Source organism: Ochlerotatus camptorhynchus, unplaced genomic scaffold, assembly GCF_037179485.1.
Source record: "Ochlerotatus camptorhynchus isolate MF236.1 unplaced genomic scaffold, CSIRO-AGI_Acam_v1.1 ptg000187l, whole genome shotgun sequence".
Classification (NCBI taxonomy): Eukaryota; Metazoa; Arthropoda; class Insecta; order Diptera; family Culicidae; genus Ochlerotatus; species Ochlerotatus camptorhynchus.
The window spans coordinates 107,533-127,591 of record NW_027040677.1 but is presented as its reverse complement, the minus strand read 5'-3'; positions in this window follow the sequence as shown (position 1 = coordinate 127,591).

Genomic DNA, 20,059 nt, shown 5'->3' with positions numbered 1-20,059 from the left:
CAACTGATTCTTATGTCAAAAGGCCCGCTTACATGTGTCGGTCTCAGGGAACCGAAATTTACATGACTTTTTAGTAGTGTGTACGTTCGGATTGTCTCCGGTCTTCTTCCGTCAACGCCCGTCGATGTCGCATGCATGGAAGCGGGTATTCTCCCCTCCCGCCATCGTATAACCGCTGCAATTGCAACGAAAGCCGCTGTCTCAGGAAATGACAGGATCTTTTTCCTCGATGACTGCCAATTCCGAGCTCCCACTAGTGGCCAAGGTCCACTGGTACGGAGACAAAAGTTGGCGCATATCTCCACAAAAAATCGAGAGTCAGATAAAGAGCAGGTGCCCCGTATCGTGGGTAGATCACCTTTTCGTGGTACGTTACGGGATGTAAGATCTACCACCGATTCCTAGTCCCAGCTACTTCAAACTAGGGGAACAGGATTTTTCAGTAATCAAGGAACACATCTTAGTCCTTGTTACTTTTTATGCCTTGTTGATATTGACAAGACTCGGCTTTGTCCACCGAGGATGATCCTGAAACAAGGAAAAAATAAGTTAGTTAGTCTTCATCTATGTGATTCCTAATCTTCTATTCGTTGTTCTCTAGTTTGAAACGGTTAAGACTAAGGTTCTGAAGCATGGTCATTATCGGTGTCATTTCTTAATTTTGTTGCTAAGGAATCCAATTTTGACTGACAAAGGGGCGCGCCTTTGGAGGGTGTTTCAACCCTCCGAAGGGTATAAATAGCGGGACCTTTCAATTAGAGGCGGATCCTTGCGATAAATGCAAGAGGGGCAACTGTAAAAAAATCGAATACTTCATCATGTCTCAATAGTGATGGAGTAATACGACATGCACTAAACTAAGGACATGGGATATACTACAAAAGATCAAATTACTGGTAGCAGTGGTGTTAGGTCCCGAACAGAGGAGGAAAAGAGCAGGTTCAAGGCTGGAAATAACTATGCCAGCGCTGAGGAGAACAGTAGCCGAACTGCTAGGTTCGTACTACCCAACCCATGCACACATATACACGGACGGATCGTTTTCCCGAGCCGGGGTCGGAATTGGAGTAGCTGGAATTTCAGCACCAATGAGTAGCAGCCTACCGCCACAATGCTCGGTTTTCTCCACCGAAGCTGCGGCCATCTTTGTTGCAGTTACAACACCCTCGGTCCAGCCCATACTGGTGCTATCCGATTCGTACAGCGTGATATAAGCCCTTACATCTGAGACCCCGACTCACCCCTGGATACAGGGTATCGTGGAGGCCACACCCCCGAACACAGTGTTCACCTGGATCCCTGGACACTGCGGTATCCCAGGAAATAGCGAAGCCGACAACCTGGCAAGGTCTGGACCGGCTGACCCCCATTACACCGACGAAGTGCCACTACAGGACATAAAACGATGGATAGTCAGCAAAATGTGGGAAGCCTAGGAAGCAGAGTGGTGCCAATCCCAATCCCTCTTCATCCGAAGAATCAAAGAAACGACGAGCAAGTGGACGGATATGTCGAAACTACGGGACCAGAAGGTGGTTTCTCGTAATACAGGCCATACAAGGATCTCACATAGTTTTGGTGGGACGCAGTTCCGCAGAATGTGCTACGTTTGTGGAACCACTGGATCGGTGGAACACATCCTATGCCTGTGTCCACAATACCAACATCTACGGCAGCAGTACGCACTTCCCAACAGCATTAGGGATATACTGGGCGACGAACCTTCTACTTTAGCGACAGTTATTTATTTTCTCAAGGACGCTGGGCTATACAACAACATTTAGGTCCTTTTAACTTTCTTTTGGCTGACGGGACATCTCTGCCGGCCGGGAGATTACCCCTCCTACGATAGAGCTCCGATCTCTTTCAGAGCCCTACATTACTTTGATGTACCAGATTGCATTTTTTTCGTTGCCTGTATTGTTAGTCTTTTACTGGAATCTGTTTTAATTGCTTCTATTTGAGTACATGTGAATGCTTACAGCCAACTCCATAAAAACATTTGTAGGCAGAACCCCCCTCTGGGCCCCCTATTTTAAAGAGACGAACCAACCAACGGCTAAAAATCCCTCTAATAAAAAAATGCTGACCAGGCCTAGACGACATGACACTGCTACAGTACCGAGGAACTTAATTCCTCTTATGCCTCTTAAATTACCCCCAAGAATGGCTCAACCAATATAACAACGACGAAACAGTATGCAATATAGACCATTACCAGTATTTCCTATCAATAATTTTAGACCCTCACCAAGTTTCCAAAATAATAATTTTAGGTCCCCACCTCAATTTAATAACAATAGACAATCGCAACAAAAACCGTTCCAACCACCTCCAAGACCACAAGGAAATCCATTCAGACCTCCACCAGAACCGATGGATATAGATCCATCCATCGGAACCAATCAAATTAATTATAATATCAGATCACAAAACACGTCACAGATGAATCCCCTAAAAAGACCTAGACTCTTCAACATGGGAACTAGACAGTACGAAGACCCACATGCAGATATGGAAATAATATTTTATTTTTTTTTCCTTGATTTGATTTCCGTCGATCTTATTTTCCGCGCTGAACACCAATGCTACCGACGCCAATGAGGGATGCTATGCCTCAAAAAATGTTGGTGGCGCCGACTTGTATTGAACCCAGGCCTGCTGGGGTGAGAGGTAAAAACGCTTACCACTACACCACCGGCGCCGCTACATGGAAATAAATGAACGATTAGATTTTTGCCCGACTGATGACGAGGATTATTATCCAGAAGAAACGACTACTTACGAACGGTATATAAGGCAATTTGAAGCTCAGGAACGCAAAACTCCTGATGAAGATGTAGAAAATGCCGAACTAATTTTTTAGAATAAAATCTGCACTACCATATTTCGTTAACTATGGATATGCTAGAGAACCTTTAAAATTTTTGATTGATACGGGTTGGAATAAGAATTTCATTCACTCAAAACATGCGAAAATTTTACATGATGTAAGCAAACCCTTTCACGTATCTTCCGTTGGTGGAGATATAAGAGTTGAAAAATATTCACGAGAAAGATTATGCTCACCTTATTTTAATGTGTTAATTAAATTTTTCCATTTAAAAGAGCTGAAATCTTTCGGCGCCATTATAGGTCACGACATTTTGAAAGAACTCAAGGCAGTCATACTTCTAATGAAAAATTAATTTTGGAAAATCAATTTACTACACTGAAACCTCCATTTACGAAGTCTTTTTTAGGCACTACAGGTATACATTGATATATCGTAACTGTCATTTTTGACTTCCATTTTTGAACCCCCCCCCCCCTAAACTGTCGACATAGTTTTTGAACAGCCCCTAACGAGTTTTTTTTTGCGATGTTGGAAAACTGGGACATTCTATGAAATACCCCACAATATGGGTATCTTTTGGAAACGGAGTGACATGTAGGAACCAGAAATCGATGCCTCACGCCATTTTGAAATCCAATATGATGGCGTCCGGTTACAGAAAAACTTAGAAATTCTGTCAAATACCTCACAATATGAGGATTTTTGAAATTGAAGTGACATGTAGGAACCAGAAATCAATATCTAACGCCATTTTGAACCTGGCATAGTGGGAAAAATGGTTTGTATCAGAAAAGAATCTGCCAAACTTGTTCAACAAACTACCTATACAAAACATATGGATATTTTCAGAACGGTGGTGACATCTAGAGACCGGAAAACATTGTCCGACGCCATTTTGAAATCCAATATGGCGGCTTTTGGTTATACAAAATCTAGAAAACATTGTCAAAGACCCTTCAATATGGGTATTTTTGGAATCGTGGCGACGTCTAGAGACCGGAAATCGATGCCCGACGCCATTTTGAAATCCAAGATGCCGCCTTCTGGTTCTATTAAAGACTAGGAAACATTATCAAACACTTGTAAATATGGGTATTTTTGGAATCTAATTATTGCCAATCAAACATTAATATTACCATCGATTTACAAGATTTCAAATTGAAATAATGGAGATTGTTTGATCATGAAACTAGAAATCAACCAAAACGCACAAAAAAATTGCAGACTATTTTTTATGCTTCCTGACAGGTACTCTGAACACGTCCTGAAACTTTACGCGAAAGTCGTGTAAATTTATAGGAGATGTCACAGAGAATTACTTACGCAGCGTAAAATTCAGATATAAGTTGTAGTATTTCACGCGATGTCGTGTAATTTGCAACGATTAGTGAGATACACTTCATGTGCGCGATATATTGCATTAAATTACGCTAGAACTTCAATAACGCGAGCCTTTTTTCTGCTAGTGTTACCCTTCTTACAAAGAAGGGTATAGATATCACTTGAAAAACCGACTATCGATCCGAGGCCCGGAGGGCCTAGTGTCAAATGCCATTCGACTCAGCTCGACGAGATCGGAACATGTCTGTGTGTGTGTGTGTATGTGTGTATGTGTGTATGTGTGTGTGTATGTAACGAAATGAATGCGCTCACGTTTCTCAGCAACCGCTCAACCGATTTGGACAAACTCGGCGCCAAATGATAGGTCTTGGGGTTCCATTGAACGCTATTGAACGGTTTTGGAATCGGTGAACCGGTTCCGGAGATATGGCCGGAATAAGATCCGGTGAATATGGGCCTTCACGCTGGATTTAACGGAAAACGTATTAAAACCATCATGCGACACATCAAATTACTACAGAATTCAAAAATAAGATCAATGCAAGTCGTGTTAAGTGTTCCAGACTACATTGGACACACTTGGACATGTTCCGGGTACCCCGGGGAAGTTGCTTGAATATGAATTGAATTAAAACCCATTAAATCACATTAAAATACGATGATAAGGTGATTGGTAGCCTCACCAAATAGACTACACCCGGATATATTCCGGGTTCCCCCAGGCAGTGGCGTAGCGTCACTGGATGACACGGGGGTGGGGGGCTTGGTCACTGATAATGACAATAAAATAAATAAACTTGAATAAGTAAGAAGGGTCTGATCACACCATTGGTGGATAAATTCGGGTTTTTTAAATTACGCTTACGTTAAAATTCATTATTTTTTGCTGTGTATCTTCGGTCCCAAGCTAATCGATGCACCCCTCAAAACATAGGAAAATCCACGAACCACTGATTTTGTCTGTCTAACTTTCATAGCGAATCAAAACAAACAGTGTAGTACTAAAAGTTCGACTATAATGGGGAACGCTTGTAGATTTACTTGGGACCAATAGGCTAGTCAAGTAGTGAGCCAATTTAAAATCGTTAGTTTTCACCGATGTTAAAAACTAAAAATCTTTGTAGGAGTAAGAGGTCCATCATCATTATAAAAAAATCATAGGCAAAGGAAAAATCCTAAGTACCTTCGCCCCCGAATTAAGATAGGTGTAAAATGGCACTCGCACTATGAGCTTGAAGTAATGTTATCAACAGCATCAAGAGATTGTACTACGTGTTAACATACAGCTGCGGCCACTGCATTGTATTATTTTTAACTATTGTTATGACTTTTATTTTACGAGATCTGTTCATTTTGCATGTTTATTTTTGGGCTACAATTTTTTCTAAAATCCAGGATTTCTGTAACTCAAAGCAAAGTCAAAAATTATATCCTGTAACATAATTAAATTTGCATGAAAAGATGTGAAAGTTTTATACCTATGTGAGACTGTTAATAATTTGAATTGATAACAATGACGTGAATATTTGAAATTTAGGCGCAACTTTTTTTTATCAAATCACTTTAATCGCCAATTTCTTGCGTCTCAGTATTTTCAGACAAGTAGTTTGGTTTAATGAATACAGTTATTAAAAAAAAAGCGATTGAAATATAATGCCAACTAATTTCAATGCCGCGAAGCGCAAATAATGAATCCCGGTATCAAGTAACAAGATTGCGTATTTTTGGGCCCGCTTCGACTTCAACTTGGCAACGCAAAGTCGCATTCAAATCTTCATCACATTTCATGGTTAATGAATTCTACATAAATCCGTCTGCCAACTTCGGTCTGCCAGGAAACCGATACTTTCCCGCCACGTGCCTTAAGGCCACTTGAAATGCATTAGAATGAGAACGAATCAAATATTGATTACAGGGTGTTTACCAACTCGCAAACTGGTACTTCCGTCCATACGGAGCCATATGTGGAGTAAAATTCGAAAAAAAAAATCCTTCATGACAGAAATTTGAATATGTGCGACGGAACCAGTAAGACATCAGGACGGTGTCATAAGTAGAAGGCAACACGACGACGGTAAATATTGGTTCCGATTTTTCGACATGCTGGGCCTGGTTGGATCGGTGTTGCTGCGATGAATGGAGGCTGAGGACGAAAATAAGAATGCCATTTGAAGGAAGAAATACAGCCATGCCTGAAAATAAAAAAAAAAGAAAAAAATAAAGAAAAATCGTCGTCGTTCCAGGCACACGTGTAAGACATGTAGAAGTTATTTCCTTGGCACTTTTGTGAGTCTTGCTACCTTGGCACAGCACCTACGAAGGAATGTGATCCAATGGTTTTTTGTTGGCTGAGCATGGAAATTTAATCCTCCGAACGGTGAGAAGGATCGACATTTATCGGCTTGGGTTTTCCTCTCCGCTTTCGATTTGTTATAGTCCGAACGGAAATATTGATTGGTTGTTATTCGATTCCAGGATTAAGTTGTGTGATTTTTATGCCATACCCAACAAAAATTGTCAGCTACATAAGCCTATTTTCTCAGCATCGTGCCCTAAAACAGTTGAATAAAAGCTGCAAATTTGGCTACAGGCAGAAGCTAGAGAAATGGTTTGAAGAGCGGTTGCTCAGCTTTTTCGCATCCATTATTCAACTTGTCAATCATTCTGATTAATGCTGTCTGGACAAGGCAAGATGGCCTCCTTATGGACGGCCTCATTTTTAGTTGTAATAATTGCAATAAGCATATTGAAACATTGTCTGTCATTACCAATACACTGAAATCCGTTTGACAATCCACAATTGCCGTTGCGGCAAAAGCGGCATTGTACTAAAATGCTTTTTTTTTCAACATTTTTGAAAAACGCGGTGCGGTTGAGCGGTGGCCTGAGAAATGCTCAACATTTTGAGTTGTATTTTTTTGTCATTTTGAGTTAATAAGAACCTTCAAGACGTGAACCAAATAATCATCGAAGGTCGTAGTATGTAATCAGAACCATGCATCTGAACATATTTCGGGTACCCCGGGGAATTGGCCAGATTCTACTTTTACCAACACCCACTTTTTTGACGTAGACTACGCCTTACGGGAAGGTACTGGGGGTAAATCGAAAATCTAAAATTGCGACCGTCACGAAAAGATGTAATTTTTTGAACGCTATAAGCTTTGTCATTTATAGATGAAATTAAAATCCGAATACACCAATCGATAGGAAATACCTTTCGTAAGCTGTTGCAATAAACTTTTTTCAATTTTTCATAAAAAAGTGTTTTAAAAATGAACAAATAAAAAGTGATAATTTTATCACTGTTTTCATGAAATAAACGTTCTCCCCAAACCCAGTCCTCATAATCAAGTACAATTTGGTTGAACATCGTGCTGCTTGAATCAGAAAAGTTATAAAACAGCGCTGCTAATGTGACTCAACTCATTTTCGCTTCGGACGGCGGGTAAGCAGGTAGCAGCAGCAGCAGCAGAAGCAGTAGGAATGCGGTTCCTGTCAAGCGCGCAGAGTTCGAGTGTTGCACCTCGAACTTTGCGCGTCGTTCCCGTCGAGATCATTGCCTGCTGGTAGCGGCGTCGCCTCGATGGCGCAAGCGCTCCTTGCCTGAATGATAACTACAAATCTCGATTACTTTTCGGAAGGACATACACTGAAACCTCCGTTTACGAAGTCTTTTTTTACGCAGTATTCAATTTACGTCCCTCTATTTACGAAGTAAATCCCAAATAACGAGGTTTCGTTTTACGAAGTAAATCCCAAATAACGAGGTTTTTTTTACGAAGTAAATCCCAAATAACGAATTTTCTTTTTACGAAGTAAATTCCAAATAACGAGTTTTTTTTTGCGATTATGGGAATCTGGGAAAAACTATGAAATATCCCACAATATGGGTACCTTTGGAATCGGAGTGAGATGTAGGAACCGGAAACCCATGTCTGACGCCATTTTGAAATCCAAGATGGCGGCATCCGGTTTATGAAAAACTGGAAGATACTTTCAATACCCCACAATATGGGTATTTTTGGAATCAGGGTGATGTGCAGGGACCGGAAATCGATGTCTGACCCCATTTTGAAATACAACATGGCGACTTCCGGTTACAGAAAAACTTGGAAATTCTGTCATATACCCCACAATATGGGTATTTTGGAATCAGGGTGACGTGTAGGGACCGGAAATCGATATCTAACTCCATTTTGAAATCCAAGATGGCGACTTCCGGTTGCAGAAAAACTTCGAAATTCTGTCAAATAGCCCACAATATTGGTATTTTTGGAATCGGAGTGACGTATAGGGAACGGAAATCAATGTCTGACGCCATTTTGAAATCCAAGATGGCGACTTCCGGTTACATAAAAACTTGGAAATTATGCCAAATACCCCACAATATGGGTATTTTTTAAATCGGAGATACGTTTAGGGACCGGAAATTGATGTCTGACGCCATTTTGAAATCGAAGATGGTGGCTTCCAGTTACAGAACAACTTGGAAATTCTGTCATATACCCCACAATATGTGTATTTTTGGAATTTGAGTGACGTGTAAGAACCGGAAATTTATGTCTGACGTCATTTCGAAATCCAAGATGGCGGCTTCCGGTTGCTGAAAAATTGGCAAATACCACCACGTCACCCCGATTCTTAAGATACCCGTATTGTAGGTTATTTAACATGATTTTTGTGTAACCGGAAGTCACCATATTGAATTTCAAAATGGCGTCATACATGGGTTTTCAGTCCTAATAAGTCACCCTGATTCCAAAAAACCCATATTGTGGGGTATTTGACAGTATTTCCCAGTGTTTCTGTAACCGGATGTCACCATCTTGGTTTTCGAAATGGCGTCAGACATGGATTCTTGATTCTCACAGGTTACTCCGATTCCAAAAATATCCATATTGTTCTGTATTTAACGGTATTTTTCTGTTTTCCTGTAACCCCGAAGCCGCTATCTTGGATTAAAAAATTGCGTCACACATCGATTTCCGGTCCTTACACGTCACTTCGATTCCAAAAATACCCATATTGTGGGCTATTTGACAGAATTTCCAAGTTTTTCTGTAACCGGAAGTCGCCATCTTGGATTTTAAAATGGCATCAGACATCGATATCCGGTCCCTACACGTCACTCCGATTCCAAAAATACACATATTGTGGGGTATATGACAGAATTCCCTAGTTTTTATGTAATCGGAAGTCACCATCTTGGATTTCAAAATGACGTCAGACATCGATATCCGGTCCCTACACGTCACTTCGATTCCAAAAATACCCATATTGTGGGGGTATTGGCAGAATTTCCAAGTTTTTCTGTAACCGGAAGTCACCATCTTGGATTTCAAAATGGCGTCAGACATCGATTTCCGGTCCCTACACGTCACTCCGATACAAAAAGTACCCATATTGTGGGGTATTTGACAATATTTTCAAAAACCTCTTTTTACGAAGTAAATCCCAAACAACGAGTTTTCTTTTTACGAAGTAAATCCCAAATAACGAGGTTTTTTTACGCACTAATTCGATTTACGAACCCCCGTTTTGCGTGGGCGAGCTACCAGTTACGCCAAATCGACGATCAAATGCGTTGTTTACAAAAGCTGATACGTTCCTTCGAAAAAGTAATCGATAAATACTTCTTGAGCTGTGTACCAATTGCCGAGTTAAATTTAACTCGTGGTTAAACGTGACATTTCATAAGTTATTTTCAATGTTCGAAAATGCCGGAAATTGATCAGTTTTCAAACAGAACTCAGCCACGGTTACCAAAATTTAACTTCTAGTCGGTCCGAAATAACCACGCTCGTATAGCAGAGTTATTCGATAACTCATCGGTCACTTTTAACCACGAGTTAAATTCAACTCACCCATTGCGACACAGCCTTGGATGTAAAATCAGGGCCATCCATAAATTACGTATATTTTTGACCAATTAACCCTCCTTCCCCCTCGGAGCATGTTTTGCAATACACCTAATACATGGTCGGTCCCAACTTCTGAAACTCCTCTCATACCTCAACTTCTACGTTATTTATGATCATTGGGCATCACTGAAAGACAGCAGCACACACCACACATTTTTGCGAAATTTTGGTATTGATAGTCAATATTTCGCGATCAGAATATTTTAGCTTGAAATCCTTCCATTTAATTCTCGGTACATCTTTAATCTATTGATCGAATTCAAAAAAAATCTTAATATGATTTTTTTAAGATTTCGTGCGTTTTGTGAACGCACATTCATTAACGGGAACGGGGTGTTTCTGTGGTGATAAAAAGGATAAATGTGATAAATTATCAGACGGTACCTCTATTTATGCTTTTAGATTAGCTATGAAAGTCCCTCCTACTTGGAAAATTATGCTATAGAACGGTTTATACAACCCCAGTTTTTTTTGGCTGATGGGGGCGAGGCAAAGCCAGCTGTTCGATTGCATAATTCTTCAAGTAGGCGGGACTTGCAATGCTTATCTCTTAGCATTAATAGAGGTACTGTCGAGTTTATTTTCAGTGCTAGGTTCTGAAATTCGACAGTGCGCGTTCAAAAGAGCCTACTTGTAATGTTCGATTCTCTTCATCGATTTTCTGTTTACAGCTAAGCGAAACAATTCAAGCTGAACATTGCATTAGGTCCTAAGTAACACGGACACGATTCTTTTCGTCAACTTTCTCACTGAATCCACTCGGCCCAGGTATTTTCAGCACACATATCGATAAAAGAAGTTTTTATCTAGCATCTAATACGACAAAAACAACAAGAAACGATCCTTTGCTCATGCTATTAAGGCTGTGTTCCATTTGGTGAATGTTTACTTAAATTTGACAGACGGAAAATTTTCAAATAAACCTGCTATTCCAGCAGACTTATTTCTGACAGACAAGGAATCAATTTGACAGACGCTTTCTCGAAAATCGGCCGATCTACAACAGAGGGATTTTCGAACATCTTAATTTATTTTCGAAGTGTCAAATCTAACTGAAAATTTTCCAAATGGAACACAGCCTTAGTATTTTTTTTTATTTGTTCAATCGGTACATAAAAGATGTACCGAGAACATATTGGAGGGATTCATGGCTAATTGAAATCATCTCGATCAATGTTGCATAACATTGATGCAAAATTGTGCACTCCGTTTTTGTGTGTGCATTTATTTTTAGCGTTTTGAAGTTGAATCTCTGAGGATCAATCTCATTACCATAAAAAATTTCAAGAGTACACATATCAGCTCTCACAAAACTTATAACAAAGAAACTGGAACTCCACGTTTGTTGCAGTCCACTACACAAGGAGTTTCAATTTCATGAGTGATGTCACAGCCGTCCAAGATTTATGTCCTAGACATCTTGAAGTGATAGGGAATATCAGCCATCATGACGGTCATTGTTGGACGCTTCAATGAATCACCTGAAGAAAGCTTCATATCTGATTGTAATTTAGGAACCAAATGAAATAGAATTTGTATTTGTATTTTTATAAGGTACTGAATTCAACCAAGTTTTACTAAGTAGGAAATTCAAAATATGTACATAGGACCGAAATCATAGGTTACTTCTACTGTATTTTAAATCAATATCTAGAAAAAACGCACGAGAATTTCACTACACAGCTTAACGTAGTCTACGTCAACCCTGCAGTCGTGTCTTGTACACAACCCCACCATTTTTTTTGTTTATTTAACGTCGGTTTCTGTTCTGCAATCTAGTGCCAATCACCGACGGACATCGATTGCCATCCATTGACGGCAATCGAATGTGCAGGAAGGCAGCTTCCACACCTGCGTAGGATATCGCACCCATTCAACACACATGGGCCGGGACCAACGGCTTTACTTCCCTTCCGAAGGAAGAGGTGACCAGAGATTTTAATGCCTCAGAAAAATCCCAACCTCGGCTGGGATTGAACCCAGATCCATTGGGGTGAGAAAGCAGTCACGCTTACCACTACACTACCGGCGCCAGCATCCACATGCGACACATCAAATTACATGATAATTCAAAAATATGATCATTGGTGGCCATATTAAGTACTGAAGACCACGTTGGCCAGTGAAACTGGAACCTACATCCTCATGTGACACACCAAACTATTTGAGAATTCAAAAATAAGAACATTGGTGACTATATTAAGTACTCAGGACCACACTGGCCATACATGTTGCGGATGCTTCCTCGGGAATGTCCCGAAATTTTCCTGAGGCTATGGAACTTCTCTGGAATCCTCGGAACTTCCCTGAAATTCTCTTCAGAACTACTCTGAAGTTCTCCTAAGAACTAATGTGAAGGTCTCCTCAAAACAACTTCGAAACTCACTACAGAAATACACTGAAGTTCTCATCAGAACTACTCTGAAATTCTCCTCATAATTTCTCTAAAGTTATTCTCAGAACTACTTTGAAGTTCTCGTCAGAACTACGTTGAACTTTTCCTAAGAACTCCTCTGAAGTTCTCCTCAGAATTACTTTGAACTTCTCCTCAGAACTACTCTGCAGCTCTCTTCAGAAATACTTTGAAATTCTCCTCAGAACTATTCTGAAGTTCTCCTTAGAACTAAGTTCTCGTCAGAACTACTCTGAAGTTATCCTAAAAACAACTCTAGATCTTCGATGAAGATTTCAACATTTTCCTGAAATGTACGAAGGTGTCCGAATATTCTCTTGAAGATCTTTAAACTTTCTCGCTAGTCGGGACTTTCCTAAAGATATCTTTAAGTTCTTTTAAGTTCTCAATAAATAAGAGATCTCTGGACTTCCCTAAGATTCACGGAACTTTCCTTAAGCTCCCGCAGTTTTCCTGATATTCATAACTCTTCTCCGAAGCTCTCGATATTCCCTCACGGTTCAAGGTACTTCTTCAAAGTGCTCCCACATCTTTTAAGTTAATGCAAATTCAGAGACGATCACTGAACTTCGGAGAATTTCAAAGCCCCTTGGATATTTTTACAAGATTTCAGATTGATTGATGAATTATTCATAAAACCTTCTACGGATCTTTCAGAGATTATTCAAAAAACAAATAACTCAAAACTGCAATCAAAATAATCCCGTTTACGTAGTTTGTTTACGTACTGTACATCAACAGCATTCCGCAAAATGTTGTTTAGAGCTTTATTAGGTTTTGTTATTAGCTACAACTTTTGCCCATAGCTCAAATCTGTATCTCTTATGCATCACGAATTAGAGCGGGCTGAACTTGTTACTGTTTTTCAATGAATGTAAAATACATTCACTTAAAACAGTAGTGGCTTCTGTTCGCTCTGGTTCGTCATGCATAAGAGATACGGATTTGAGTTGTTAAGAAAAGTTGTAGGTAATTGAAAAACCTACAAAAGTTTTGTACATCATTTTGAGGAATTTTGTGATGAAAAAAGTTAGGGGCAAATGAATGTAAATGAATGCACGAACTGAATGCAAATGATTTTCCATGCCTGTACGTACATCATACAGCGGAAGAGGAATAGATTGTGCGCGCATGCATTGTGGGTAGGAATATAGTATATTGCGCGTTTGCCGCTGTACCGCTGTGCCGCTGTGCCGCTATGTCGCTATGCCGCTGGCATTGTGTTCAGCCCTTTAGGCATGCATCAATGTATTACATTTTTGATTTTTTTACATAAGGGGGTGAAACATCAAGATAGCGTTTTCAAACGTTCAAGACAAATGTTCCTTCCTACTCACAGTCGTTAGGGTGTGCACAAATATGAAATACTCGATTGGTATGTGAAATGCTTCTTCCATAATGTAGAAATAGATTTGCTTACACAGAATTCTTCATGTTTATTTGTTAACAAGAATTCTAGGAAACAACTCTTGTTGCGAGAAGCTACAGGTGGACAGGGGATTTCTTCCATAAATTTAATACCAGTACCCAGAATATAGAAATTCGTAGAGATATTATAATTTTTCTGTAAATAGGTTACATAGTTATAATGCGTTTTGTATTATATTAAGTTATGTATATTAAGTTATAATGTGTTTTGTATATATCTATAAGTGTGTTCTATAATAATTTTATTTGCATGTAGAATGCGACAATCTGTAATGTTTGTATCGTTTAGATTTAGAAGAAATTCTATTTTATTTATTTTCTTACCGCGATTCCAACTCTGTAGGCTAGATTTTAGGTTAGATAGTAGTTCTATTTAGCAGTAGAAGCTATTAATGCAGGTTTAGGATAGTTATAGGTTCAATTTAATTTAATTATACTCACTAGATTAGGTAGTAATGTAAGTATAAAATATTATTTAATATTAATCCCTTTTATGGAAAACTGTACATAATTTAGTATTAAGCACAAATCATATACCGCACGGCATTTTACACTTACTTGGCTATATAGCCTTTGTTTTTGGTTATCTGACAATTACCTCGATCGATGGTAGACCTACCATATTCTCATTGTCATTTATCTGTCACAGGCGATCGCATACCAGGGTTGCCTTCGCTCGATCAAACAAAAGGCCTGCTTGATTGTGGATATGCGCAGCCAACTAGGGATGGCCAACAATTCTATTGGGTTTTACATGGTTTATTTGGTTTAGTACTAAAAACGCAATTTTTTCTAAAATAAATTGTAATGTTTCGTTTTCACCAACGACTGGTAGAATAAAACTCTCATTATCTGAATCAGAAATATAATCGGCATTGCGTTGTAATCTCCTTATTTTTTTTTTTTTGAATTCATGGGGGAAATTGAAATACGATTTCTTCAGCTATTTGAAAGAAGTTTTCATATGAGGACTAACATGCGTATAGTCTGGGGAAAATAGACTGTGGCGAAAATATGAGTTTCACCAGCTATAAATTTAATATTTTTTTATGAGACAATAAGTTCTGAAATAAATTTTGAAGAAATAGAAATAAGAACTCTACCACCTGACATTCTTTGGGTTTCGAGTATGAAAACATTGTAGGGTAACTGATGATGGTTGGACCTATCCAAAATCTGATGATGGTTGGACCTATTTTTTCAATCGCTAGTTTAGTCAATCTTCGCTAATTTTTTATTTTCAAAGATCACTTTACTATCATAAAAAACTCCTTTTCTTCAATTTGCATGGGTGTTTTATTGAAAAAACTTCAAAACAATTGAGTTTCAATGTGTTTTCAAAACAGTTCACTTTCCACGCATTAGCTCGTCATCATGCCTTACTTTCAAACATACAAAAAAGGAAAAAAAATTACATATATTTTTATTTTCATGCAGTAAAATACTGCTTTAAGGTGTAAACAACACGTTAGTACGCGATTTACCTATTGGTTTCACTAAAATGTTTGAATAATTGACGAAACTCGAATAGATAAATATGATCATGGTTGGACCTATGTGTTTCCTAAGATGGCCGCTAGGTGCGCTTCGGTTTCTGTCCATCCTTCATGCGCAGCTGATTTGAAATTCGATTTCATTTTGGCCGAGTGATCAGTTTCTTCGATTGAAAAAATGGCTAAAGAAAAGAGTTATACGGTCGAAAATCTTCAAGAGACTGTTTTTTTTTTTAGTAAGAAATAAATCACTTACCGTGTATCAGGCATAGAAAAGGTACAATATTCCGAAAACGACACTTCACGCAAAAATTAAGGGAAGCCACGGCAAGAAATATGGAAGGGAAATAGTGTTGAGTGTTGATTTGGAGAACCAGCTAGGGGATTGTGTTTGTATGCGCGCTGCTTCTGGCAGTCCCAAGACGATCAAAAAGATCTTGGAAGCTGCTAAAGACCTTGAGTCACTAGTTGGGCGTAAATTTAAAGGAGGAATTCCATCGTCAGGTTGGCTGAAAGGGTAACCACCGATTTCCGAACTACCACGAAAGCGCCGAAAGAATCTGTTAATATGAATTTACATTAAGCACTTCTCATACACCTTCTGTGTGTGAATTTACTTGAAATAAAATGTTAACAAACTAAAAATTGCTAACTGAAACTTATTTTCGAAAAAAAAACTCCTAGGAGAAAAAAAAATAAGAGCGGAATTGAGTTCTGATGTTCTGTCATTTTAAGCCCCTAAATTCCCCGGGGGCACCCAGAACATGCCCGGAAGTGGCCAATGTGGTCCAGGGCACTCAATGTTGTTATTGATCTTGTTATCGAATTTGGAAGTGTTGCATGATAGGTTTTATTCCTTCCATGTCAAAATTAGGTCCATGTTCCATATACCCTGGAACTTGTTCCAGCCATATCTCCGGAACCAGCAGACCGATTCCAAAAATATTCGATAGCTTTCAATGGGACCACAATACCTATATATTGACGTTAAAAAATTTCCAAATCGAGTCAATGATTTCCATAATGAATAGCTAATGCGTGGAAAGTGAACTTTTTTAAAAACGAAGTTTAACTCAAATTTCTTGATTTTTTTAAATAGCAAATTCATAAAAACTGTATAAAAAGGGTTTTTTCATGATACCAATAAGCTCTAAACATAGTTTTTGAACAAATATGGGCGAAACTAGCATTTGCAAAAATAGGTCCAACCATCATCATTTTTTAGGTCCAACCAACATCATAATTCTTTGTTGAATAAAAACGTTTTATAAAATCATTTGTTCATAATATTTAACTTTTTATGTTATTATTAGAAACAAAAAAGGTAGATCTTTCCCCTAATCACGCATTTTTCATAATTATATGTTGCATTCATAAAAAAAAATACGATATGAATGTTGACGTTGTGTGAAACCGGCCTAAAAAGGTTCAACCATCATCAGTTACCCTAATCATTTCAAAAAGTTTCCCTACTTTTAATGTTCTCGTTCCAACTAGTTTCAGTACTCAAAATAACTGGAAAAGAGAAACTCAGTATATTTTCATTTGATGTGCTTTTCATTCGATTAAAATTCTGACAATACATATATGGGAAATGGCTCTAATGTTGACCTATGGATCTGAGATTGGGTCCATAGCTAAAAATCTGCTATTTATCAATTGTATCTAGATGAACGCATCATTGGGACGGTACTTATAGATATTTTTGGTTGCTATTAAAAATTTAGTCGAATGCTGAATTCATGTATGGGCCCAAATTAGGGGCATTTAGGCCAACATTACATCCATTTCCCCTACCAAAATTTCCGTAGAATGTGTTTCAGATTATCAAGACTCATATTGTGGTCTATTTTTAGGTGACAGATTAAATCTAATGTGAAATTTGCTTCGGAAAATCGAAAAAAATAAGTCCGCCTTCGGAAAACGTTGATTTGACTAATTATTTTTAATTAAGGAATCAAAATATAGTTATATGTAATGTTAATCATTGCTCACAGCCGAGACAATTTGATGATTTTCTTAATTTCTTTTACGGCTCTGTAGGAACTAATACTTGAATAAGTGAAGGCAATGAGAAATGTAGTAAAAAATTTGCATACACCATGGTTATAATTAAATTAATAATAAGAGTGTTTGTGAATGAAATAAATGTCAGTTTAGCAGTAAGACATAAAGAAATAATAATTGGTCGAGAAGGAATATTTAAGTAATTTATTACAGTGTAGAGGCTATCCAGGACACACTTCACAAAACGCATAAGGAAATGGCGTTGCGATCAATCGTTCTGACGATGACGGAAAAACGCAAATGAAAAACGCTAAATCAGACCGGAAGAGTGAAGAGGGATGAGGAGAGAAAAAAATTCAGTCTGTAAACTATTGTTGTGGAAGACAGTCGTGTGCACAACTGCTGCTGATTTGAAGGTGAAATACGACAGGCTCATCGATGAATTGATGAGAATAAAGTAAGAGATTGTAAAAAAAAACAAATGGAATTATAACAATATGGCGATAGCATAAATATTAATCCATTAATAAGCCATTTGTGAAAAAGCTGTTTTGCTTTCATGAAATCGCTAACAAATACAAAACAATTTAATGCGACATATATGAAGATAATTTGCAGACTGAATTGTTTTTATCTTAAGCCAAATTGCTTGATCCTATTCCGTTTAGTATGACGGCATTAATGGTGGCAAAGTTGCCTGGAAAAAGTTAAACGTCAAAGTTTGTTTATCTTTCGATAGTTTTGTAGTGCCATCATTGCAACGATGTTCTAATCCAGCGTTCGATCAACAAGTTGTGGGACATCCTTGATAAGGGCAATTCATCTTTTGGAAGCAGTTACTCAGGAAGTGAGTCTACGTTACTTGGAACAGGTGGAAGCTCAATCGTTCCCGAAAGGTTTTCATTCTTCCGGATGAGTTTCCTGTCAGCAGTTTTCCGCAGTCCCACTTAGGTACTGATGCTGTTCGGGTCATCATCGCAACGGTTATTACTGGAGAAGGCTGACATTGACAATATGTTGTGTATTCCCATCAATATTAAGAAGGCTGCTCTGTTGTTGTTGACCGATTTTGTTGGAGCTGCCCTTTCTTTTCCGTCGACAGCACTGCTAGAATTATTACTCGATTATTCCTTGTCATTTCCTTGTGACTATGCGTTTGAATACCCCACTCGATTATGTTTTTATCTGGCTCTAGGCGGATCCATCTTTTTAGTTTTATTTGTAAACAGTGGGAAGTTTTGTGATACACTTCATTGATACCAAAACGCATCAAAATATGCTTTTTGATCCCGTTTGAAAGCGAACGGTTTCATAATAACTTCTATAATGATAAATCACCTTTATGGAGAATTTTGTCTTGACATCAATAAAACAAATACCAATTGATTTACTGAACAGTTTTATAAAGGGATAGAGTGCTGCATTAAATTCTTTTTTAAAACCAGAATCTTCCTGATTTGTTCGTCAGATTTAAAAAGGTTTTTAAAATAGTATTAAGCTGAACTAATATCAAGAATTTTTGGCACTGCTAAATGCTGTATTTAAACTAAAAAAGATTGCTAATTGCCGTTATAAAACCACAATAAATCAGAGTGGAAGCCAAAAGGCCGTTACATTGTTACTTGGGAAGGCATTTAATTTCATTTAAAATGTCCCCACCAACTGCGTTGGCAAGACATTTCTGGCCAGTCAATACATTTGAAATAGAACACCGTTCAGTGCATGGCTGCACACGTCCATGGTTAGACGGCTCAAATTTGTCACTTCATCACATATATTTATTTATTTGTCGTCAATAAGTGTAGACCGTTTTACAATAGTGCTGTTGCCTTACATGCTATTTTAAAACATACGTTTTATTTGAAATTATCAGTAAATGTAGACTGCATATACAAATATCTAAAAAATAAAAATTGTTTTAAACTTAACAAGATGAAATCCTAGCAGTTAGTGTTCTCCTTACTGTATCTTTAGACATCGTTAGATCTATATGCTCACAATAATTATTATACACTCTCATCATTCTATTAATTTGTCCATTTTTACCATAATTCGTTCTGTGAGGTGACAGTTGAAATACATTTCGAGTTCTTAACATGCGTGATGGTACGTAAAAATTTAATCTTGCTAATATTTTTTCTGAATTTACGCGTTGTGAGATAATATCATTGACAAAGAAAATCATGGAAATTTCTCTTCGTTTCTTAAGTGTTTCAATGTTTATCAACATGCAACGGGACTCATAAGAAGGAAGGGGAAAAGAGGTCCAGCCTAGTTTCCAAAGAGCAAATAACAAAAACTGTTTTTGAACTGATTCCATACGATTTATATAAGTTTCATGATATGGAGCCCAAACCACACTGCAGTATTCGAGAATTGATCTCACGTAAGCTATATAAAGTGTTTTGATGGTATATGGGTCTTTAAAATGATAACTAAATCTTTTTATGAATCCCAACATATTATTTGCTTTGTGAATTGTGGTATTCACATGATCTACAAATGTCAACTTCGAGTCAAGAATTACTCCTAAGTCCCTAATTTTATCGCACCTTACAACCAGCTGGTTTCCTAGAGTACATGTAAAATCTAGAGTAGTGTTTTTTTCTGGAATATG